Source organism: Mirounga leonina, unplaced genomic scaffold, assembly GCF_011800145.1.
Source record: "Mirounga leonina isolate KUSES-001 unplaced genomic scaffold, KU_Mleo_1.0 Mir_129, whole genome shotgun sequence".
Taxonomy (NCBI): Eukaryota; Metazoa; Chordata; class Mammalia; order Carnivora; family Phocidae; genus Mirounga; species Mirounga leonina.
In genome coordinates this window covers 25064303-25090675 of record NW_023270323.1, presented here as the reverse complement: position 1 = coordinate 25090675, position 26373 = coordinate 25064303, and the positions used below count along the sequence as shown (strand labels likewise).

At 37.8% G+C, this 26373-nt stretch overlaps 1 protein-coding gene across 2 annotated transcripts in view; it reads left to right on the top strand.

The window, feature by feature from the left end:
- The window catches only part of MOB1B (MOB kinase activator 1B), a 65363-nt gene that overhangs the window by 15649 nt on the left and 23341 nt on the right, over positions 1-26373 (top strand). Inside the window, exon 1 of one of the 2 annotated variants that reach the window (XM_035004848.1) lies at positions 7011-7029. The exons of the other annotated variant lie outside the window; for it this stretch is intronic. The gene's annotated coding sequence lies outside the window, so the exon portion shown is untranslated. Of the gene's footprint in view, positions 1-7010; positions 7030-26373 lie in introns of those variants that run through there. 2 annotated transcript variants of the gene reach the window in all.

Sequence of the window (26373 nt, the reverse complement as noted above, 5' to 3'; positions counted from 1 at the left end):
CTAATAAACCATTAGGATGAGAAGTCTCCGTATATATAGGTGATTTTGACTTACTGATCTATGGTGAACTGTAAGTATGATGAGTCATAATTATATTGCATAGTATGCTTTGATTTTAAAGATAGAGCAGTTTATTAACATTTCTGTAAATAATCCATTTTATTGCCATGTTTTCATAAGCATTCACACTGGTTTTTAAATTAAACTTACATAGTTTTAAAAATTTATTTATATTATACATGTACATGATTTAATTTAGAGTTAAATAGTTCTGTAAGGCTTGTCATAAAAACAATCCCTTTATTCCTGCTTCAGGATACAGCCATTTGAACTCCTTTATCTGATTGTTGTAACTTCTTATCTCTAATTTATGTTGTTACTTACTTTTTTTCAATAATAGATTCTTTTTCTTTTTTTAAATGGAATATAATTGACATATACAGTTAGTTTCAGGTGTACAACAGACTGATTCATTTGTATACATTGTGAAATGATCACCACTATAAGTCTAGTTAACATGTGTCATCAAAGTATGATGCAGTATTATTGGCTATATTTCTTATGCTGTATATTCTATCCCTATGACTTACTTATTTTATAACTGGAACTTTGTATGCACCCTTACTGCATTTCTTAAATATCCATTTCTTAAAATATCCAAGGTATGGAAACAGCATAAGCGTCCATCAATAGATGAACGGATAAAGAATATGTCTCTCTCTCTCTCTCTCTCTCTCACACACACACACACACACACGAATACTACTCAGCCATAAAAAAGAATGAAATCTTACCATTTGCCACAACATGGATGGGCCTACAGAGTATTATGCTAAGTGAAATAAGTCAGACAAAGACAAATACCACATGATTTCACTTAAGTATGGAATCTAAAAAACAAAACAAAACCTATACACATAGATACATAGAAGAGACTGCAGTAAACATAAGGGTGCATATATCTTGTTCATTTAGTAGTGCTTTTCCCCCCCTTGGATAGATAGTAAGTAGTGAAATTGCCGGCTCATATGATAGTTCTTTTTCTGATTTTTTGAGGAACCTCCGTACTTTTCAGTAGTGGCTGTAGCAGTTTACATTCCCACCAACAGTGCACGAGGGTTCCCTTTTTTCCACATCCTCAACAATACTTGTGATTTAATCCATGTTGAGTTAATTTTTGTGTATGATGTAAGACAGTGGTCAGTTTCATTTTTTTGCATGTAGCTGTCCGTTTTTCCAACGCCATTTATTAGATTGTCCTTGGGGCGCCTGGGTGGCTCAGTCAGTTAAGCATCTGACTTTTGGTTTCGGCTCAGGTCATGATTTCAGGGTTGTGGAATCAAGCCCCGTATGGGCTCTGAACTCGGTGTCGAGTCTGATATTGGTATTCTCTCTCTCCCTCTCCCTTCCCCTGTGTCCTTTTCCTGCCTCTATGTGTGCGTGTGTGCACGCTCTCTCTCTCAAATAAATATTTTTTCTATGCTTTTTTTATTTTTTATTTTAATTCAATTAATTGACATATAATGTATTATTGGTTTCAGAAGTATAGGTCTGTGATTCATCAGTCTTATATAATACCCAGTGCTCATTACATCACATGCCCTCCTTGGTGTCCATCACCCAGTTACCCCAACCCTCCATTCCCCTCCCCTCCAGCAGCCCTCAATTTGTTTCCTATGATTAAGAGTCTCTTATGGTTTGTCTCCCTCTCTGGTTTCATCTTGTTTTATTTTTTCCTCTCTTTCCCTATGATCCTCTGTTTTGTTTCTTAAATACCACATATCATTGAGATCATGGATAATTGTCTTTCTCTGATTGACTTATTTCGCTTAGCATAATACCCTCTAGTTACATCCATGTCGTTGCAAATGGCATGATTTCATTTTTTTGATGGCTGCATAATATTCCATTGTATATATATACCACATCTTCTTTATCCATTCATCTGTTGTTGGACATCTGGGCTCTTTCCATAGTTTGGCTATTGTGGACATTGCTGCTATAAACATTGGGGTGCATGTGCCTCTTCAGATCACTACATTTGTATCTTTGGGGTAAATACCCAGTAGTGCAATTGCTGGGTCATAGGGTAGCTCTATTTTCAACTTTTTGAGGAACCTCCATGCTGTTTTCCAGAGTGGCTGCACCAGCTTGCATTCCCACCAACAGTGTAAGAGGGTTCTCCTTTCTCCGCATCCTCACCAACATCTGTCGTTTCCTGACTTGTTAATTTTAGCCATTCTGACTGATGTGAGGTGATATCTCATTGTAGTTTTGCTTTGTATTTCCCTGATGCCAAGTGATGCTGAGCACTTTTTCATGTATCTGTTGGCCATTTGGATGTCATCTTTGGAGAAGTGTCTGTTCACGTCGTCTGCCTATTTCTTGATTGGATTCATTGTTCTTTGGGTGTTGAGTTTGATAAGTTCTTTATAGATTTTGGATACTAGCCCTTTATCTGATGTGTCATTTGCAAATATCTCTCCCATTCTGTCAGTTGTCTTTTGGTTTTGTTGATTGTTTCCTTTGCTGTGCAAAAGCTTTTTATCTTGATGAAGTCCCAGTAGTTCATTTTTGCCTTTGTTTTCCTTGCCTTTGGAGATGTGTCTAGCTAGAAGTTGCTGCAGCCCAGGCGAAGAGGTTGCTGCCTGGTGTTCTCTACGATTTTGATGGATTCCTGTCTCACATTTAGGTCTTTCATCCATTTTGATTCTATTTTTGTGTATGGTATAAGGAAATGGTCCAGTTTCATTCTTCTGCATGTGGCTGTCCAATTTTCCCAGCACCATTTGTTGAAGAGACTATCTTTTTTCTGTTGGATATTCTTTCCTGCTTTGTTGAAGATTAGTTGACCTAATTAGTTCAGGGTCCATTTCTGGGCTCTCCGTTCTGTTCCATTGATCTGTGTGTCCGTTTTTGTGTCAGTACCATACTGTCTTGATGATTAAAGCTTTGTAATAGAAGTCCGGAATTGTGATGCCACCAGTTTTGGTTTTCTTTTTCAACATTTCTTTGGCTATTTGGGGTCTTTTCCAGTTCCATACAAATTTTAGGATTATTTGTTCCAGTTCTGTGAAAAAAGTTGATGGTATTTTGATAGGGATTGCATTGAGTGTGTAGATTGCTGTAGGTAGCATAGACATTTTAACTATATCTGTTTTTCCATTTCTTCGTGTCTTCCTCAATTTCTTTCATGAGTGTTCTATAGTATTCTGAGTATAGATCCTTTGCCTCTTTGGTTAGGTTTATTCCTAGGTATCTTATGGTTTTGGGTGCAGTTGTAAATGGGATCGACTCCTTAATTTCCCTTTCTTCTATCTCATTGTTTGTGTATAGAAATGCAACTGATTCCTGTGCACTGATTTTATATCCTGCCACTTTGCTGAATTCCTGTATGAGTTCTAGCAGTTTTGGGGTGGAGCCTTTTGGGTTTTCCACATAAAGTATCATGTCATCAGCAAAGAGTGAGAGAGGTTGACTTCTTTACACCTATTCGGATGCCTTTTATTTCTTTTTGCTTTTTTTCTTTTGAGGCTAGGACTTCTAGTATTATGTTGAATAGCAGTGGTGAGAGTGGACATCCCTGCTGTGTTCCTGACCTTAGGGGAAAAGCTCTCAGTTTTTCCCCATTGAGAATGATACTTGCTGTGCGCTTTTCATAGATGGCTTTTATGATATTGAGGTATGTTCCCTCTATCCCTACACTGTGAAGAGTTTTAATCAAGAAAGGATGCTGTACTTTGTCAAATGCTTTTTCTGTATCTGTTGAGAGGATCATATGGTTCTTATCCTTTCCTTTATTTATGTATTGTATCACATTGATTGTTTTGCAGATGTTGAACTACCTTGCAGCCCAGGAATAAATCCCACTTGGTTGTGGTGAATAATCCTTTTAATGTACTGTTGGATCCTATTGGCTAGTATCTTGGTGAGAATTTTTGCATCCATGTTCATCAGGGATATTGGTCTGTAATCATCCTTTTTAGTGGAGTCTTTTTCTGGTTTTGGAATCAAGGCAATTCTGGCCTCTTAGAAAGAGTTTGGAAGTTTTTCTTCCATTTCTGTTTTTTTGAAACCACTTCAGAAGAATAGGTATTAATTTTTCTTTAAATGTTTGGTAGAAGCCATTGGCCCTGGGCTCTTGTTTGTTGGGAGGTTTTTGATTACTCCTTCAGTTTCCTTGCAGGTTATGGGTCTGTTCTGGTTTTCTATTTCTTCATGTTTCAGGTAGTTTATATGTCTCTAGGAATGCATCTGTTTCTTCCAGATTGCCTAATTTGTTGGCATATAGTTACTCATAATATGTTCTTATAATTGTTTGTATTTCTTTGGTGTTGGTTGTGATCTCTCCTCTTTCATTCATGATTTTATTTATTTGGGTCCTTTATCTTTTCTTTTTGATAAGCCTGGCTAGGGGTTTATCGATCCTATTAATTCTTCCAAAGAACCAGCTCCTATTTTCATTGATCTGTTCTACCGTTCTTTTGGTTTCTATTTCGTTGATTTCTGCTCTCTTCTTTATTTCTCTTCTCCTGCTGGTTTTAGGAATTATTTGCTGTTCTTTCTCCAGGTTCTTTAGGAGTAAGGTTAGGTTGTGTAGTTGAGACCTTTCTTGTTTCTTGAGAAAGGCTTGTATCGCTGTCTACTTCCCTCTTAGGACTGCCTTTGCTGTATCCCAAAGATTTTGAACAGTTGTGTTTTCATTTTCATTTGTTTCCATGAATTTTTTAAATTCTTTAATTTCCTGGTTGACCCATTCATTCTTTAGTAGGATGCTCTTTAGCCTCCATGTATTTGAGTTCTTTCCAACTTTCTTCTTGTGACTGAGTTCTAGTTTCAAAGTGTTGTGGTCCAAAAATATGCAGGGAATGATTGCAGTATTTTGGTACCAGTTGAGACCTGATTTGTGACCCAGTATGTGATCTGTTCTGGAGAATGTTCCATGTGCACTAGAGAAGAATGTGTATTCTGTTGTTTTAGGATGGGATGTTCTGAATATATCTGTGAAGTCCATCTGCTCCATTGTGTCATTCAAAGCCCTTGTTTCCTTGTTGATCTTCTGCTTAGATGATCTGTCTATTGCAATGGAGGGGGCGGTGTTGAAGTCCTCTACTACTATTTTATTATTATCAATGTGTTCCTTTAATTTTGTTATAAATTGGTTTATATAATTGGCTGCTCCCATGTTCGGGGCATAAATATTTACAATTTTTGGATCTTCTTGTTGGATAGGCCCTTTAAGTATTATATAGTGCCCTTCCTTATCTCTTATTACAGTCTTTGGTTTAAAATCTAATTTGTCTGATATAAAGATTGACACTCCAGCTTTCTTTTGATGTCCGTTAGGAGGATAAGTGGTTTTCCACCTCCTCACTTTCAATCTGGAGGTGTCTTTGGGTCTAAAATGAGTCTCTTGCAGACAGCATATTGATGGGTCTTGCTTTTTTATCCAGTGTGATACCCTGTCTTTTGATTGGGGCATTTAGCCCATTTACATTAAGAGTAACTATTGAAAGTTAGGAATTTAGTACCATTGTATTACCTGTAAAGTGACTATTACTGTGTATTGTCTCTGTTCTTTCTGTTTTATGTTCCTTTTGGGCTCTCTCTTTGCTTAGACGTTCCCTTTTAATATTTCTTGTAGGGCTGGTTTGGTGATCACAAATTCTTTTAGTTTCTGTTTGTCCTAGAAGGTTTTTATCACTCCTATTTTGAATGACATTCTAGCTGGATAACGTATTCTTGGTTGCATATTTTTCTCATTTAGCACTGTGACTATATCATGCCATCCCTTTCTGGCCTACCAGGTCTCTGTGGGTAGGTCTGCTGCAAGTCTAATGTTTCTTCCCTTGTAAGTTACAGACCTCTTGTCCTGAGCTGCTTTCAGGATTTTGTCTTTGTCTCAGAAATGTAAGTTTCAGTATTATATGTTGGGGTGTTCACCAATTTTTTTATTGATTTTTGAGGGGGGTTCTCTCTGCCTCCCAGATTTTGATGACTGTTTTCCTTCCCTAGATGAGGGAAGTTCTCCGCTATAATTTGCTCCAGTATTACCTCCTGCTTCTCTCTCTCTTTCTTCTTCTTTGGGGATCCCAGTTATTCTAATATTGTTCGTCTTATGGTATCATTTATCTCTTGAATTCGCCCCTCATCATCCAGTAGTTGTTTATCTCTCTTTTTCTCAGCTTTTTATTCTCCATCATTTGGTCTTCTATATCACTAATTCTCTCTTCTGCTTCATTTATCCTAGCAGTTAGAGGCTCTTTTTTTTTTTTTTTTAAGATTTTATTTTTTATTTATTTGACAAAGACACAGTGAGAGAGGGAACACAAGCAGGGGGAGTGGGAGAGGGAGAAGCAGGCTTCCTCCAGAGCAGGGAGCCTGATGCGGGCTCCGTCCCAGGACCCTGGGATCATGACCTGAGCCAAAGGCAGACATTTAACGACTAAGCCACCCAGGCACCCCTAAGGCCTCTATTTTTTTTTTTTAAAGATTTTATTTATTTATTCATGAGAGACAGAGAGAGAGAGGCAGAGGGAGAAGCAGGCTCCCAAGGAGCAGAGAGCCCGATGCGGGACTCGATCCCAGGACCCTGGGATCATGACCTGAGCTGAAGGCAGACGCTTAACCATCTGAGCCACCCAGGCGCCCGAGCCTCTATTTTTGATTGCATGTCATTACTAGCCTTTTTGAGTTCAACTTGGTTAGATTTTAGTTCTTTTATTTATCCAGAAAGGGATTCTCTAGTGTCCTCTATGCTTTTTTCAAGCCCAGTTAGTATCTTTATAATCGTTATTCTGAACACTAGTTCTGACATCTTACTTAGGTATATACTAATTAGGTCCCTGACAGTACTGCCTCTTGTTCTCTTTTTTGAGGTGATTTTTTCCCTCTTGTCATTCTGTCCATAGAAGAACAGATGAACGAGAGAACAAAATACTAAAATGGCAACAACCCCAGAGAAATACACACTAATCAAATCAGAAGAGACTCAAAACTGGGAGGAAAAAAAAGAATATAATCAGACAGGTGAGGAGAATAGAGCAATACACTGGATTCTGTGTGTATTTTGGTCTGTTTTTTAGAAAACTAGTTCCCAAAATTGTAAAGAAAGAAAAACTTATATATGTACAAAAATAAAATTAAATACAGTGAAAGGATAGAATGTAACTGAAAAATGGAAATTAAAAGACAAGAAAAAAACAACAACAAAAAAAACCAACAACAACAACAAAAGGGATATAAACAGGCAGGTGAACAGAACAGAGCAATATACTATCTCCTGAGTATATTTTGGTCAGTTTGTTCGAGGAAACTACATCTCAGAATTGTAAAGAAAGGAAAACTTATGGGCGCCTGGGTGGCTCAGTTGTTAAGCATCTGCCTTCAGCTCAGGTCATGATCCCAGGGTCCTGGGATCGAGCCCCGCATCGGGCTCCCTGCTCCGCAGGAAGCCTGCTTCTCCCTCTCCCACTCCCTTTGCTTGTGTTCCCTCTCTTGCTGTATCTCTCTCTCTCAAATAAATGTAATCTTTAAAAAAAAAAAAGAAAGGAAAACTTATATATATAGAAATAAAATTAAATACATTGAAAGGATTGAATGTTACTGTAATATGAAAATTTAAAAAGACTAACAAAAAAAAAAGAATATGATCAGACAGGTGAATGGAATAGAGCCATGCACTAGATTTTGGGTGTATTTTGGTGGTTAGAAGAAACTGCATTTCCAAAATTGTAAGGAAAGAAACATATATACACAAAAATAAGATTAAATACAATGAAGGGATAGGATGTAACTGTAAAAATGAAAATTAAAAGATTTAAAAAAGGAGTTGATAAAAAAAATTGGTTCAAAAAGGAAAGAAGAAAAATTTTTAAAAAAGTAAAAAGAAAAAATTAAAAAAAAATTAAAGTTGAAAGACTGAAGAATCGTGGGAAAAAAGCCATATGAATTCTCTGTGCTGTATTCCCCTAGCTCTGGAGTTTTGCCGTTCTCATTGATCAGTAAACTTGGTCTTGGCTGGATGTTTTTGCTGATCTTCTGGGGGAAGGGCCTGTTGCAGTGATTATCAATTGTTTTTGCCCCAGCTGGAATTGCACCACCCCTGCCAGGGCACCAGGCTAAGTAAGTGGCTCTGGATTGCTCTATGTGGCTTTTGTTTCCTGAAAGCTTTTGGTACAGCTTTAGAGGATGAGAATGAGAATGGCGGCTTCCCAGTTTCCTGCCCCAGGGCGAGAGCTCGGGGCCCCACTCCTTGGTGCGCCCTTATAGAAAAGCAGTCAATCACTCCTATCTCCCTGGTCTCCGGCCACACACCATGCTCACCTGGCCTGTGACTGAGTGTTTCTGTCTCAGGCACGCAGTCCCATTTGGAGTCTCCAAACCCTGCAGATTTCTGTAGTGCGCTCCCGTGCTGCTTCTCCCAGAGGAGAAAAGGGGGGTCTCACAGGTTCTGCCGCTTGTTGGGCTTCTGCTCAGAGAGCACGCTTGACTGTGCCCCGATTCACAGCTTATGGCAACCCTGAGCTGAGAGCCCACTCCTGGGCTCACCGTTTGCACCAGGCTTCCCTGCTCTGATGCCTGGGAACTCTGCTGCACTCAGGCACCCCTTAGTCTTCCCTGACCCCAAGGATTCTGAGAGCACACTGTCCCAGGTAGAGTTCTGTCCCTAGTGGAGTTCCGTCCCAGCTTAGCCACCTGAGCGATGTCCCTCAGCAGAGCAGACTTCTAAAAGTTCCAATTTTGTACTCCGCTGCTCTATCACTTGCTGGTAGCTGGCTTATGGAGGTTCCCTCCCCCTGTGGTCTGTCTTCCCATATATCTCCTAGGAGATACTTCTCCACACATCCTACCTTACTGAAAGTGGTTGCTTTTCTATTTGTAGAGTTGTAGCTATTCTTTTCTTAGATCTCTGGTTGAGTTCAAAGGTGTCTAGCTGAATTCCTGGGACCAGACGAAACTAAGGTCTCCTACTCTTTCGCCATCTTGGACTCCTCTCTCAATAAATAAATCTTAAAAAAAAAAAAGAGGAAAGAAGAAAAATTTAAAAAAAAGGAAAGAAAATTAAAAAAAAAAGAACAGAAAAGTTGTATATTTTGTATACAATAATTGTATATTTTTGCTTCCTTTGTTGTAAATTTACTATATATGTATGAGTTTATTTCTAAGTTCTCTATTCTGTTGCATTGATCTGTGTGTTTGTTTTTATGCCAATACCATACTATTTTGATTACTGTAGCATTGTAGTATAGTTTGAAATTAGGGAGCATGATACATCTGGCTTTGTTCTTTTTTAAGATTGTTTTGGCTATTCATGGTTGAATTCTTATAATGGAAGAAGAAAATATCACACTCCCCTCCTATACCACATATATACATACTTCCCATTCTGCCAGTTTTCCATATAGTTAGGACTATGTAAACACTGTTGACAATTGATCCAAGTATGGACTGTAATTTTTAAAAAATATTTTATTTATTTATTTGACAGAGAGAGCATAAGCAGGGGGAGCAGCAGAGGGAGAGGGAGAAGCAGGCTCCCCTCTGAGCAAGGAACCCGATGCGGGGCTTGATCCTGGGACCCTGGGATCATGACCTGAGCCGAAGGCAGCTGCTTAACCAACTGAGCCACCCAGGCGCCCCATACTATAATTTTATTTTTCATTTCCTAAACAACTTACAGTGTCTCTGGAAATGTTTTATTTTCTATGTACTCATTGTTCTTTTAATACCCCAGTACTCCCCCAGTTAACCTTTAAAAACATTCTTATTCTTTCACTCTATTTTCTTGAATAAGTGCCTGTTGGACTTTTCTGACCTGCTCTAGTCTGTCTGTATTGGCTGATGTTATCTAGTCTTGCTGCATAGCTGTTACTTTTGGAATCTCCTTTCACCTTCATTCTGCGGATTCCCCCTTGTATGGCTTTTGGGTTGGATTTCTTGTTTCTTGGATCTCATGTCCTTTTTCTTAGTTTCCTCCCTTATTTTGGTGGGGCAGATCTGTAAAAACTCCATAGAAACAGTAAGCAGAATGTAAATATTTTGAGACCTTATGTATATAGAAATATATTCTACCTTCCTACTTGATATTATTTTTATTATGTCAGAATATAGAGTTCTAGGTTGTAAATAATTTTTCCACAGAATTTCAGTTTCAACTTATATGGTGTTTAAGCTCCAGTTCTTGAAAAGTCCAGATACCTTTCTGATTCCTAACTCTTTGTATGAAACTTAGTTTGTTTTTTTTGTCCCCTGGACCATTGTAGGGTCTTTTCTTTGTACATACAGTTCTGGAGTTTCGTAATGGCATATTTTGATGTAGGTCTATTTTCATCCAGTGAATTGGTGCTCTCAGTCTAAAAAGGCATTTTCAATTCTGGGAAATTTTCTGATTTACCTTGATAAAATATTTTTATGATAAAATATTTCCTTATTTTTCTATCTTTTTGGAATTTCTTTTTCTTGGATATTGGGCATCTTAGACTGGTTCTTGATTTTCTCCTTTCCATCTTTTTATTTTGTATGCTTTGTGTCCCAAGAGATTACTTCAAGTTTATTTTCTATTCTTTCTATTACATTTTTGATTTCTGCTACCATTTTTTTTTTTTTTAAGATTTTATTTATTTATTTGACAGAGACAGAGATAGCGAGAGCAGGAACACAAGCAGCAGGAGTGGGAGAGGGAGAAGCAGGCTTCCCCCCGAGGATGGAGCCCGATGTGGGACTCGATCCCAGGACCCTGGGATCATGACCTGAGCCGAAGGCAGACGCTTAACGACTGAGCCACCCAGGCGCCCTCTGCTACCATTTTTTAAAAGTTTCAAGTGTCCCACTTAGTTTCTCTTTTTTTTAATAGTGTCCTATTCTTATTCACAAAGCAATGTTTGTTTGGTTTTTTCGCCTGCAAGTATTAGTCGTTATTTTGGAATGGGGTCATTTTTACTCTTCTGCATTGTTTATTCTTCAAGTTGCTTTTTTTTCTATATTAGTGTCTTCTTTCATGTTAGAGGCTTCCTGCAAGTGCCTGGTAACCTTTTTGCTTTCTGCTTTTATTTACAAGTAGGATAACTGAAAAGCTAATTGGAAACTGTGTGCAGGTGTGTGAGGGGCATGTCAACTGTGGTCTTTGTTGAAGGGTGATATGTCTAGGCTGTTTCCCTGAAGAACTCCTAGGGTGAATCTTTTTAGGTCTTTGTACATGGGTGGTCAGATTTGTCAGGAAGAGCTCTTCTGGTGTTTGCTTGGAGATTATTATCCTGGCTGCAAGGTTTTTGGGATCCTGTAGGGGGGCAGGTGCAGGGGAGGCTAGCTAGAGGTCTTGACTTTGATTTTTCACACTCATCCAATCTCCCAGTGTTAGTCATGGCACATTTGCCTGCAAGTGTGCCTGATTTCCCAAGCCAGACACCATCTCTGTTTTGCCCTTTTCATAGCATAACTTTAGTTCCTAGTCTTTTCTTAGGATGGGGATAGTATTGAAGCCCATTGTGCAGATTGCAGAGGGAATTTGGGTGTGTAATTTCTTAGACTGTGAAAGTCTTGTTTCATCTTCACTTCCACTTCCAGAGTATTTTACTTTATCTGAACCTTTTGTGGGATCTGTGGTGTAAATTGGGTTGCTTCTAAGTTTAGGATTAGGTTTCCTTAGGTATGTCAATGCAGTTATTTATTCATCTACTTTCTAATTTTCAAAAATTTGTTGTTGTCTTCCTTTCATTCTCTTTGTCCCTCTGGGATTATGATTTTTAAAAAATTCACTTTAGGAGAGCCTGGGTGGCTCATTCAGTTAAGTGTCTTGCATTCAGGTCATGATCCCCGTCTTGGGATCTAGCCCATGTCGGGCTTCCTGCTCAGCAGGGAGTCTGCTTCTCTCTCTTTCTCTTTCTGCCCCTCCCTACTGCTCGTTCTCTCTTTCTCAAATAAATAAAATCTTGAAAAAAATTTTAAAAATCACTTTATTATCATTTTGAGCAGGGAGTGGAAACTAGTAGCCCACCATCTTCAACTATCAGTCTTCAAAATAGTCTTATTATAAATTCTAATTCATTTTATTGCCACATTCTGTTAAGTATCAAGTTGTATGATGTCTCTAAGTGAAAGGAAATTATGTCTCTGTTAAACTACTCCGTTTCTTGAGTTGTTTTTGTTTCAGTGATGTATTAATAGGTAGTGAGTCTAAAGGTCCTTTTTCCAACTAACAGGGTTTAATAACTTATTTTTACAAGGAAACAGAGTAATCCAAATTTGACCTGTAAGGAACTATCTATTTTTATATTTATTATTAGTCTCTATTGATTTTCCACATTATTCAGGTTATGCTTCTGAAGTATGTTTTAGCAAATCTCATTTAAATCTTTAATGTCTTTGACTTTAATTATTAATTGGTTAAAATTTATCTCTAAATCAGGAATGATCTGTTTTATTTAAAAACTAATAAAAACCCAGTCAACTGCATTGGAAATTATATATATATATATGTTTTTAAGGATTTATTTTATTTGAGAGACAGAGAGAGCAGGGGGAGGGGTAGAGGGAGAGGGAGAGAACCTCAAGCAGACTTCGAGCTGAGCACAGAACCTGGTATGGGGTTTGATCCCATGACCCTGAGATCATGACCTGAGTAGGAACCAAGAGTCGGACGCTTGGTCCGCTCAGTCGGAGTGACTGAGCCACGCAGCTGCCCCTGAAATTATGTTTATAGGAGAAAATGATTTATAACTTTTGTATTCATATCTCCAATATCTTTCTCCAGCTCCAGTAAATAAAAGAAATAAAGTCTTTTCCCATTTTCCTGGACACTTGATCATTTTTCATAGGCAATCATGAGCTTCCTTATTTTTCTTAAGACTATTTAATGTGTTGGGACACCTGGGTGGCTCAGTCAGTCAAGCGTCTGCCTTCAGCTCAGGTCATGATCCCAGGGTCCTGGGATTGAGTCCCGTATTGGGCTCCTTGCTCAGCAGGGAGCCTGCCTCTCCCTCTCCCTCTGCTGCTCCCCCTGCTTGTGCTCTCTCTCTCGTTGACAAATAAAATCTTTAAAAAAAAAAAAAGACTAATGGGTTGAATTTCTTAAAAATGCTATGGTTTTGAACTTTAAAGTATTCTACAAATGTGATCAAAGCTTTCTGTTAGAATCACTGTTTATTAAAGAATAAACCATAGAGTATAAACTCTATATTTTTTTCATTGAATAGAAGGCCTGTATTTATTCATTGTGAATGTCTATGTGGTTTTATCCAAAAGAATACATTTATAGGATTAGCAAATAAATGTGGAGCTCATAGAAGATTTCATGAAAATGAATGTTCTTGTAATAGCCTGAGAGAAAGGAGACAGATTAGGGCAGGAGTTCTGTATCTGGGTTTGTGAACAGGTTCTAGTGCCTCCCTGAATTCCTGTATGTAAAATATTTTGTCTCTTATGTCTCTAGAGAAAGTTCATAAATGTCTTTCAGATTATCAGAGGCACAAAAAGATTAAGAACTAGAGGCAAAAAAGTCCGTTATGAAAAAAATGTTGTTTAAGTGTTTAAGAACATTGTGGGAGGTGTATTTCTATATTATGTAGCTCAGAGATACGTCTTAGGCTCACATTCACTGCTTTAGATTTATTTTTGTTTTTGTTTATTTAAGTACAATTTATAAACAGTGAAATCCTCAGATCTGAGGTATATAGTTTGATTAATTTAGACAAATGTATACTCTTGTGTAACCCATACCCTTTTCAAGACCCAGAACATTTTCATGACCCCAGAAGGTACCCTAACTTTTTTTTTTTTTTTAGATTTTTTATTTATTTATTTGAAAGAGAGAATGAGAGAGAGCACATGAGAAGTGGGGAGGGTCAGAGGGAGAAGCAGACTCCCCGCTGAGCAGGGAGCCCGATGTGGGACTCGATCCTGGGACTCCAGGATCATGACCAGAGCCGAATGCAGTCGCTTAACCAACTGAGCCACCCAGGCGCCCAGTACCCTAACTTTTTAAAGTAAAACCAAAGGCCATTCTTTGTAGCCCTTTGGTATAAGGACACATTCTTTGTAGCCCTTTTACATACGTTCCCCTTCACTTCATGCAGTTCTGGAGAATCTGTTAACTAAATGAGTTGCTCAGCATTTTTTTTTTTCCGATTAAGCTCAATGTCCAGTGAGGGGCTTAAACTCACAACTCCAAGATCCAGTCTTAACACTCTGCTGACTGAGCCAGATAGGCAGCCCATAAATTTCATTTTATTTTATTATTTTTATTTCTTTTTAAGTAGGCTCGATGCCCAACAGGTCTCAAACTCACGACCCTGAGATCAAGAGTCACACCCTCTACCAACTGAGCCAGGCTGGCATCCCTTGAATTGCTCAGCTTTTAGACTAATTCTCCCCATTGGACAACACAGCCTTTTTTTTTTTTTTTAAGGTTATTTACTTATTTTAGAGAGGGAGAGAGAGCAAGTGCGAGTGAGAGGAAGGGCAGAGGGATTGAATCTCAAGCAGACTCACTGCTGAACTGGAGGGCCTGATGTGGGGCTTAGTCCCAGACCCTGAGACCATGACCCCAGTCCAAATCAAGAGTCAGATGCCCAACTGACTAAGCCACCAGGCGCCCCTGGACAACACAGCCTTTTAAACTGATGATCTTTTAGGTGAGCAAAGCACTGAGATGACACTTAAGTACTTCACCTCCTAGGTTCTTAAAGAAATTAGCTCATGTGAATTGTTATAGTTAATCCTGTTACTCGCTTAACCCACAGTGGTTAATCAACATCTGATATAATGAGTGAAAGAACTTTAATAAACTTTCCTAAAGATAGTAGTTCAAGGAGTAGCAACTTCTAGAAAGATTAACAATTATTGATCATTTATTGCATTAAAAGTAGCTTCTGAAAAAATACCCACATGAGTAAGAGGTGTAGGACCAGCTCTTAAGCACATGGTAATAAGGGAGACAGACTGTAGCATATAATTTTTCAGTTTGGTAAATACAGAAATAGAAGACTGCACAGAGTACAGTATCACCAGGAGGAAGGCATGGTTAATTCTTTAGGGGATGGTCAAGGGCAGTTTCTCTGAGAAGGTACCTAAGTAGGTTTATGTGTGGATAATTGAGAGAATCAGTTATATCAGCCAGCTTCTAATTTTCCATCTGTCAGTACTTTTAGTGATCCTTAAAATGGATAGAGACTAGAGATTTGGGGGCCCTTCTTGAGAAAATGAATAAAATATTATGAATACAAAATTCAGTAGCAAAGTAAATATTTTGAGTAAAAATACCACAATAAATTATATACTTAATAAAGCAAAGTCAATGAATATCACAAAATACAGAAAAATAACATTTTTAAAAATTAACTGCCTGATATACCTTAATATATTTTTACTTAACATTTTTTGTCTGCATACTTTTCAGACCTCTTGTCAACACTTTGTAAAATAGGGTTACTGTTTTCTATTGAGAGAATGGAAGGATTATTTCCTCTTTCTTCTAGCATGACTGATCAAAATGTGTTTATTATTATTGATAACTTTCAAGAGTTTCAAAGTTGTAACTCATTGGGAATATCATGTACTATTTTAAGATTGTTGTCAAATTTGAGTATTTCTCTACTAAGTTTCTCCCATAGGTGATGCATATTACAGTGTTCTTATGTCTCTGCCAGTATCCTGTGGAGCTCATAACTAGATGACTCTGATCCTGTGCACTAGTGTAAATGACACCAGATAAGGCAGTGCTTGGGTGATAGGAATATTCCTGGAAGTCATTCCTATACCTAGACTGGTGGTAATTTAATCATACATGGAAGTGATTGAGAACTACACATATCCTGTGAAACCTAAATATATCTCCCACCTCACCCTCCTTTTAGTGAAGTACCCAGAATACCACATTAACCAAGGATGGAGCAGGAGTTAGAGAAAGCAGTCTTACCACTTGCAATTAGCTTACTTTTGCAACTTTTGTGAAAACGTATGACCATGGGAACACATTGTTAGGACTCTTTCTCACACTGGTAGGGACCCTGCCATTGAGGATCCCTGAAGTTTAAACTGTTATGTCAGGGTAAATCCAATCCTACAGTCTCAAGCTGTAATTTTGTGCTTAGACCATTCTATTTGTTAATTGACTATCAAAATGTTAGTTTAAAGCAAAATATGTATACCACTATACATATGTAGTAATGTAGTATGTGCTATGCTATTTACATCTGTTAAGACTGAACCTAATTTTATAAGCCCAGAATATGAATTTAGCAAACATTGCCAAAATATTTGCTTTACCTTACCATTTTTGGCCTGGAGTCCTTTATTGGTTTGGTTCAACAGACATTTATCGAAGATCTAACCTATGCCTTCTGCTAGGTTCTGGAGATGCAGTGTTGACTTAGAAGTAGTTCTTGCTTTGAGAAACTCATAGTACATTGTAAAATAGAGACGCATGATAGTGACCTATGTGAACACAGAGGAGGCTTCCTTAATCCAGTTTAGGCTATCAGGGAAGCCTCCTGAGGAAAGTGATACCTGAATTAATTCTCTGGGGATGACTAGACATCCAGTGAAAAAAGAAAGTTCAGTTAAAAGTATATGAGATAGGGGGCGCCTGGGTGGCTCAGATGGTTAAGCGTCTGCCTTCGGCTCAGGTCATGATCCCAGGGTCCTGGGATCGAGCCCCTCATCTGGCTCCTGGCTCAGCGTGGAGCCCGCTTCTCCCTCTCCCTCTGCCTCTTCCCCTGCTCATGCTCTCTCTCTCTCTCTCTCTCTGTATCTCTGTCTGAAATGAATAAATAAAATCTTTAAAAAAAAAAAAAGTATATGAGATAAGGAGAGTAGGCTCTGATTTTAACTTCGTATTTTTTTCCTAGTTGGGCTGGTTTTATTACAAGAATTTAATTTCCTAGCATTTAGACCACAACACTGCTATATTTTGCATTGTATACCTATTGCTTTACTACTTTGTATTTGTAGGCAAATGATAGACTACAGGAATTGTAGGTGAACCTTTGCTCTTAGTGTGAACTAGAGATCTATATCTGATACAAAAATTGTTCCAGGGGACACATGGTGGCTCAGTTGGCAGAGCATATGACTCTTGATCTTGGGGTCGTGAGTTTGAGCCCCATGTTGGGCATGGAGCCTACCAAAAAAAAACCAAAAAAAGATTGTTCCATTACTGCCAAGGCTGCAGACTTGGTCCTTTATTGCATCCTTTAAAATGGGTCATAGTATTGGATTAAATACCAGGGTAATTCTGCTGTTTTGCTTTGGAAAAAAAGAAAAAAAGAATCCTATTATTACAAGGGAAGTGCTTATTAGCTTTTAAAGTATGATTAAATTACTTTAAACTATGGGAGGATATGGCAACCTGTTCAGTTATTAAAAAAAGATATATATATACACACATATATATGAATACATCACAGAGATGAAAAGTATGGTGTAGGGGCTCCTGGGTGGCTCAGTCATTGGGCTTCTGCCTTCAGCTCAGGTCATGATCCCAGGGTCCTGGGGTCGAGCCCCGCATCGGGCTTCCTGCTCGGCAGGGGGCCTGCTTTTCCCTCTCCCGCTGCCCCCTGCTTGTGTTCCCTCTCTCCCTGTCAAATAAATAAAATCTTAAAAAAAAAAAAGTACAGTGTAGAGAATATAGTCAATAATTTTGTAATAACATATGGTGAAAGATGGTGACTACACTTATTGTGAGCATTGAGTAACATATAGATAATTGTTGAATCCATATGTTGTACACCTGAAACTAATATAACATTGTATGTCAGTTATAGTTCAATAATAAAAAAAGTATAAAAACTAATTCTTCCCTTCCCTCCCCCTCAGTGGGAGGAGTAAGCTTGTTTAAAATTGCTGAGATGTCTTGCTTTGATTGACCAGTTTTTAAACCAAGGTTTAAGTAGGGCAGGACTACAAAGGGCCCAAGATTGAAAATGAAATTTTGGTATCAGGATTAGGAACTAACCCCGATCCATCTGCTACTTTTTTTGTTGCAGTTAAAATCTTTTAGATTTGTTGTGCCAAATAAAGACAGTGGATCAGTTTTTTTTTTCTTTAATATTGGGACCAACTGCTCCTTGCAATAAGAACAGTTTTTTTCTCCCCTTTCAACATCATTATTTAAAGTTAAATAAACATTTATTAGGTATCTGTTACATCCCAGGTTCTGTGTTAGGTACTAGGGATTCAAGGGTGACTGAGACATGATCTATATTCTTGACTAATTCACATTCTAGTGTGAAATGCAAACAAATAAGCAAGAGAGGGAATGATTTAACCCTTTATGGATTAGTGTAAGTGTGGCAGTAGAATTGCTATGGTCTGAATGTATATCCCCAAATTTATATGTTGAACTCCTAATGCCCAATGTGATGGTATTAGGAGGTGAGGCCTCATGACTGGGGTTAGTGCCCTTATTCAAACAAACAAACAAAAAACCACAAAAAACAAAACAACCCACAGAGATCCCTGGCCCCTTCCACCATATGAAGATGCAGAGAGAAGTGGGCAGGCAGCAACCCCAGAAGAGGGCCTTCACCAGTACCTGACAATGTTGGCTCCCTGTTCTTGAACTTTCAGCCCCTAAAACTGTGAGAACTAAACTTGTATTGTTTATTAGCCACTCAGTCTGTGATATTTTGGTACAGCAGCCTGAACAGACTAAGACAGGGATAAAATGAGGATTGGTGTTTTATTTATACATATTCATATACATATGTGTATACATGCATGTAAATGTGCATATACATATAGTCATTCATTCCCTGAACATTTTAAAGCTGTCAGTTCCTATACTGCGCATATGCTGTGTGACAGCTACCTTAAAACTAAGTTGCTTTAAATATATTATCATAATAGTCCTACATAATTGGTGATACTAATCTCCAGTGTACTATCTAAAAAAGAACAAACACAAAAATACACACATAAGGTATTACAGGTACTTTAAGCTACAGTGAAACACGAGAGAGAATAGACAGTTTTTCCTGGGGGGGTTAGGAAAAAATTTTATAAAAGAAGTGATGTTTAAGCTCCCTAGATGTGTCTTAGTTGAAATACCAGTATATTTGGAATTATTGCCAACTCAGTTGCTAGATTGATGTTCATTCTGAGCTCTGCACAAGCAAATTTCAGTTTCTTCCTTTTAATAGTGCAGCAAATTGTATAGGATTCTGAAAATGGAGTCACTGCTGTTGCATGGAAATCACCCAGATATTTGACTCTGGGCACTTCCTAAAATCTCTTGCGGTTTCAGTACCTATTTACTGACTGGAATAATGAACTTAGTGCTGGCAAAGGAAACTGCAGCCTATATACGACTCAAAAGCTCAGAGGGTGGTTGGAGATGAGTGATTAAACTTTAGTGTCTTTGCCTGTAGTTGAGATAATGCCTCAGATCACTTCACAGGTGTAGAAACTAATTGGCCTTTGTGTGTGAAGTGCCTTATTATTTTCTAAGGATTAGATTGTAAAATGTTGTGGGGCATTAAATAGTGAATTGACCAACCCTCTACCTGTTCTTATATGAAGTCACTGAGTTATACTTTATAAAGTTGTAAATGTTGTGAACCTGCTTTACACTGAGGGGCAGCCCAGTTATCAGTTTAATATACTGGTGAAATATTCCCTAATAATGTGTTAAAGACTTTAGCAAGATGTTAAAATACGGAAGAAAAGTTTCCATGACTAAAGATGTTTGGGAAGCCCTGGACTAAATCATAAACAATTTTCTTTACTACTATAGGACTTCTCATAGCTTATAAAATACTCATTTAATAATACACTAGTGCATCTTTTGGCACTGTGCTAACCAGTGAAATTAGCAAAATTATCTGTTACCTTTAGTCTGATCTTTCCTCTGAGCCTGAGTTTTGTGAATACAGTTGCCTACCTAACATATCCATATGAATGTCTGATAGATACCTCAAATTAATATGTCCAAAACTCATCTCCTCAAACCTATCTCAGTAAATGGCCCATCTTCTACCTACTTGAGACTAAAAACCTAGGTATCCTTGATTCTTCACCACTTTCCACAAATCTTGAAATCCGATAGTGAGTCTTGTTGGTTCTACCTACAAATATTGGAATCTTTCTTCTTTCCATCCCCACCATGAGAGTAGGGATCTTGTCTTGTTCAGTGCCGTGTCTCAGTGCTTAGAAGAGTGCTACTTAGAACATAGGTGGTGGTCAGAGTATGTTATTTGGAAGACAGAGTGCAAGGTGGATAAGTGGATGAAAGAAACTGATTTATTGAGGTGGTGAGAAGCATTTTTTAATAATAAAGATTATTCTTTGAAAAATGTAAAAAATGGAACTATAATTCACACACCATAGAACTCATCCTTTAAAATGTACAATTTAGTGGATTTTAGTGTATTAACAAAGTTGTGCAATCATCCTGGCTATCTAATTCCAGAACATTTTCATCACACCCCAGAAGAAACCTTGTATCATTAGTAGTCACTCTTCCATTTCTTCCTCTCCAGTCCCTATTTTCTGTCTCTACGGATTTACCTATTCTGGACATTTCATATAAATGGAGTCATACAGTATGTGATACTACATATTTTGTGTCTGGGTACTTTTCACCAGCATAGTATTATCAAGATTCACTCATGTTACAGCATGTATCAGTGGGCATGCCCTAGGCCAGGTTTTTTAGATTTTTTTAAAGATTTTATTTATTTATTTGCCAGAGAGAGCACGAGTGTGAGAGTACAAGCAGGGAGGAACCACAGGCAGAGGGAGAAGCAGGCTCCCCGCGGAGCAAGGAGCCTGATGCAGACTCGATCCCAAGACTCTGGGGATCATGACCTGAGCTGAAGGCAAAAGCTTAACGGATTGAGCCACCCAGGCATCCTTTTTTTTCTTTTTTTAAAGATAGACTTTCTCTGTCACTGTATCTCATCAACATTTTTTTAAATCTGTGTTTTTTTATTGAAGTATAATTGACATATAATATCCTCCTAATTTCAGATGTATTCTCATCAGCTTTTTAATCTTACCAGAATTCCTCAATTTCTGGTCTACTGATAGCCTTCTTTCTTGCTTTCTAGCAATGTTAAGGACTTTTTACTTTCCTAACATTAATGATAGCAGCAGTAGTACCACTAATAACAGTGACTTAAAAAGAATGTTAGACATGGGGCGCCTGGGTGGCTCAGTCGGTTGAGAGTCCCACTCTTGGTTTTGGCTCAGGTCATGATCTCGGGGGTTTTGGGATGGAGCCCTGTGTTGGGCTCCATGCTCAGCGGGGAGTCTGCTTGAGATTCTCTCTCTCCCTCTGTCCCTTTCTCTCCCTTCCCCTGCTTGTGTGTGTGCTCTCTCTCTCTCTCAAATAAATAAATCTTTTTTAAAAAGAAAAGAATGTTAGGGTTAGGCAGAAATGTAAGTAGGTATATTTGTTCAGATTGCTAACTTTCTTGGATGAAGATGGTCTTTTTGATACTCATAGCTTTTAGCCTATAGCCTTTAGCTTTATTATTTTTAGAGCATGTTCTACTTGATTTTGGTAATTTGTAACTTTTTTTGCTGGCACATATCTGCCTTTCTGAAAGCATTAGTATGTTTGGCACCTTTGTGAGAGAAATTGCTCTCTGGCGGGATTTTATTTTTCCTTAATGGTAGTACTAAATATTCATATAAATTAGAAGAGATATGAGGAGAAGAAATGGAATTAAGTAGTTTGAAGATTGTTTTAAAAATGTGCCTGATAACTCTCTCAGTTTGAATTAGTCTTGTGCTTTTTCATAAGTGGTTTGATTAAACTATGGTGATTTAGGAAGAAAATTGTTAGAAATAATTGGATAGAAGATAAAGGTAAGCATCATGTAGTCTTTGGTAGTGGGTAAAAGAATGGGCTTTAAAGATTTAAATCCTAGATTTAAATTCTGGCTCATTTATCTACCACTCTTATAATCTTGAGCAAATTATGTAAGTTCTTTAAGCCTCAGTTTTGTTATCCATAAAATAAAATAACAGCCTGTACATCATAGAGTTAAAAGGATTAAATGAGATGTTAACATGTAAAATACTTCTGAGCACAAAGCCTGTAGTAAATGTTAGTTAATATATCATATATGTATAATATATGAAATAGATAATATATGTTATATAATACATTCATCATTACTATTCTGGTGTAGGAGTTCTTAACCTGAAGTTTATTGAAACTATCAATTAACAACTGTTTATCAAGTACTTGGTCTTTAGTATTGGACTTAGACCAATGGAAAGAGCTACTGATGTGAATAACAGGTTGGTACCTAGAGGTGGTGCAAAGAGAACAAATATTAGTGGAGTTCTTACCACAGGGTTCAGTAGTAAGGTAGATATTATTATTCCCATTTTATAGATGAGGAAGCTGAGGCTTGGTAATGTTAAGAACTTGTTCAAGATAACTGTCATGTTCTTCAGTGTCAATAAAACATACAGATACCTTCTAACCCTTGCTGGTGGCCCTGTTTTGAGTTCTCTATGTATCTCCCCCCTGCCTCATTTCCTTTAGCCTTAAGATTCTCCTGTCCAAATTTGAAAATATCATCTTCATTGATAGTTGGGTTGGACAATAAAGGATTAAAATTAAGGGTAATAATGGATGTGACAGTGTTGAGATGGTAGGAAATGGTTTATGGGAATTAACCTAGGTGTCACTGTGGGAGCTAATCTATTCTTCAGGTTCTCAAAGAGGGAAATAAATAATGCTGTTGAAACTTAGAAAAGGTAGATCAAATTGGATGACTAAGTATAAGGGAGGTGGGTTTAGGGTTTTCCCTTAGGAAAACCAACCTGTCTTGCTTTAGAAATTGATTGGCCTGACTTGTGTCAGGCCAACCCCGATGTTTATAGCAGCAGTGTCCACAATAGCCAAACTATGGAAAGAGCCAAGATGTCCATTGACAGATGAATGGATAAAGAAGATGTGGCATATGTATTCAGTGGAATATTATGCAGCCATCAAAAGGAATGAAATCTTGCCATTTGCAACGACGTGGATGGAACTGGAGGGTATTATGCTGAGTGAAATAAGTCAGTCAGAAAGACATGTATCATATGAACTCACTGATATGAGGAATTCTTGATCTCAGGAAACAAACTGAGGGTTGCTGGAGTGGTGAGGGTGGGAGGGATGGGGTGGCTGGGTGATATACATTGGGGAGGGTATGTGCTATGGTGAGCGCTGTGAATTGTGTAAGACTGTTAAATCACAGACTTGTACCTCTGAAACAAATAATACATTGTATGTTTAAAAAAAAGAAGAAGAAAGCAGGAAGGGAAAAATGACGGGGGGTGGAATTGGAGGGGGAGACGAACCATGAGAAACTCTGAGAAACAAACTGAGGGTTCTAGAGGGGAGGGGGGTGGGAGGATGGGTTAGCCTGGTGATGGGTATTAAAGAGGGCATGTACTGAATGGAGCACTGGGTGTTATATGCAAACAATGAATCATGGAACACTACATCAAAAACTAATGATGTAAAATGTATGGTGATTAACATAACATAATAAAAAAATTTGAATATGAAAAAAAAAGAAAAGAAATTGATTGGCCTTCTGATGTGACTAAGAGGACTGACCAGGACAAACAATCCTGAATCCTGGTTGTTTATTTGGAAAGAAAAGACCTCAGGGTAATGCCATGAATTATCAATTCAACTCCTTTATATGTAATGTATCATTCACATTTTAATCAGAAAGCTCCAAATTCTCATAAAGTTATGATACTGTGTTAGGAGCTGTACAAGAATAATTAGCAGTTAGAATCCTTGTCTAAGACTGAAAATATGCATAGCTATTTTCATACATTGTTAATGGGATTGTAAAAGGGTACAGCTTATTTGGGGAAAAAATAGGCTTATATAAAATTTAAAAATGTGGGGGCGCCTGGATGGCTCAGTTGTTAAGCATCTGCCTTCAGGTCAGGTCATGATCCGAGGGTCCTGGGATCGAGCCCCACGTTGGGCTCCCTGCTCCGCGGGAAGCCTGCTTCTCCCTCTCCCACTCCCCCTGCTTGTGTTCCCTCTCTCGCTGTATCTCTCTCTGTCAAATAAATAAAATCTTAAAAAAAAAAAAAAATTTAAAAATGTGAATGTCCTTTAGCACAGCAGTTTTATTTTTAGTGATTTATCCTTCATATATGCATGTGCAGGAGGATACTTACTTCAGTGTTGTTTGTAATAACAAATGACTGGAAACAACCTAAATGTTTATCATTAAGTGACTAAGACATATTATACATTTATATAAGGAAGTACTATTCAGTCTTAAAAAGAATAAGTTAGATCTACTTCTATCTTAATATACAACCATCTCCTGGATATATTTACTGAAAAACATTATTTAGTATAGCATGCAACAATTGTGTAAAAACAAAAACAGGCCCAGGTGTTCTTGGCCTTGTTTAGACATAGACTCTTTGGAAGGATATACAAGATATTTCTTCTGAGATTCTTTTGATACACAGATTTCTTCTAAGGAGGGTGGGGTGGAAGGGCAGCATACTTTGTGTTATTGAAAATGTTTTTGAATATTTGCATCAAATGTCTTAAAATGCCATATGAGATATATGCATTTGGCCATACATTGTTATTATGAGAGCTTGTACTCAACGATGAGGACTTTTGTGTATATGCTTTCACATTTGTGCTTTTGAACTTGAGGACTCTGTCAGTTGGTCTTTTGACTTAGAAAGGGGAGCAGTACTGACCACCTGTTCCAGGGTAGGGTGGATACTGGTAGAAGTTTTAGGTTGAAAAAGCTGAATGTGGTTTTTAAAAAGAATATTTAGAAAATATAGAGGGTTGAAATGGTTAGGTTATTCTGCCTGAATAAAGCAGAAAGGTTAGAGAGAGAGAAAATTAAAGGACTTGGGAACATTTTGGAAGTTTGAAAGTACTTGGAAAAGAGGAATGGAGAAAGGAATCAACAGTTTCCAAGGAACTAAAATCATTTTATAAACATTATCTCATCTCTTAAATTACAACCTTTTATAAAAAGTTATTTTCCAGGCTTTCAAAAAACAAAATAAAGAAATTGAAGCCCAGATGATAATTTGTGGTTCCTAAGTAACATAAGAATAGCAAAATGAGGAATAGAACCTTGTTTCTTGATTTCCAATCTAGCCCCACAATTAGCGTCAGATCACCTGAACCTTGTTAATGGGAATAGCATGAAAAAACAGAACAAAATTTTTAAAACTTCTTTTGTAAACTTGATGTGTAAAAGCATTTGTTTCCAAAGTAAGGTTCTATTTTCCCCCCATCAAATCTTAGGAGAAGAGGGTGGGAATAGTGGTTGAATCCAGCTTTGGATATTGCTCTACCATTTCCTTTGTTACTCTGTCATTCTGGTTCAGAAACAGGAAGGACAGTGAAAAAAACTAGCATTTTATGTGCACAGCATTTTACGGTTTTAAAAACGTTTTCACATATATTTTCTCATTTTGCAGCAGATCTATCATACAGGTAGTGGTGATGTTTTGTTATTTTTATTAGGCTTTCACTGTTTAAAAACGAATAGACTCAAGAAAGTTGGGGTATTTGCCTGAGAAAACATAGCTGGCCCTCACAAAATCAAACTCAGATTTTTTTTTTCTTTCTACTCAAGAATAAAGTCTTATGAGATAGATTTACTTAGCTTTGTGGAAGACCAATTCTGGATGGAGGATCAATCAAAAAACATTTGGAAGCCTAAAATTTTGTGGCACAGTGATTCAATAAATAGGGGGAGACGAACCAATAAATAGGGGGCAGGTGAGGCTCTGACCTTCCTCTGAGTGCAGGCACAACTGATGTCCTTGTAGCTCTAATGTAATGTACTTTGTCAGCCCTTTTCAGAACAGCATTTCCCATCCTCAGTTGCTGTATTAATCTGAAGAGTGGCTAATTAAAGGGAGTGTACTTAATTTACACCCTGCCTGAAGACATGCACCAGATTAGTCACAGGAGAGTTATTTTTGTAATTAATCACACATACATTAGTGAAATGTCTTTGTTGTTTCTCACACTAAATTTTGATAAACAAAGGGTGAGAAGAGCAGGAAAATGAAGTAAGTCTCAAGCTTAGTGTAGCCATAATGATCTTTTCTGTGCTTTTGTATTTTAGAGATGCTGGGAGAGAATTTGGTGTTTAATGCATTATCTGATTAAACTGAAGAAGTTTCTGTACTCTACTGTTGGTCCAGGGCCTGCCTGTGTCTAATGTTTGACATTTGGATTTACTTTGAGAGTAAACTCAGTGGAAAACCACTGAGTGGTTTTAAGCAGAGGAGTAATGTCTAATCAGGGCTTTTAGAGATACCTTGACTGTTAAGTAGAGATACCTGGCAGGGAGAGGGGGCAGTGTTAGAGTTGAAGAACCTCAATTTAGTCCAGTTGAACACCTGAGA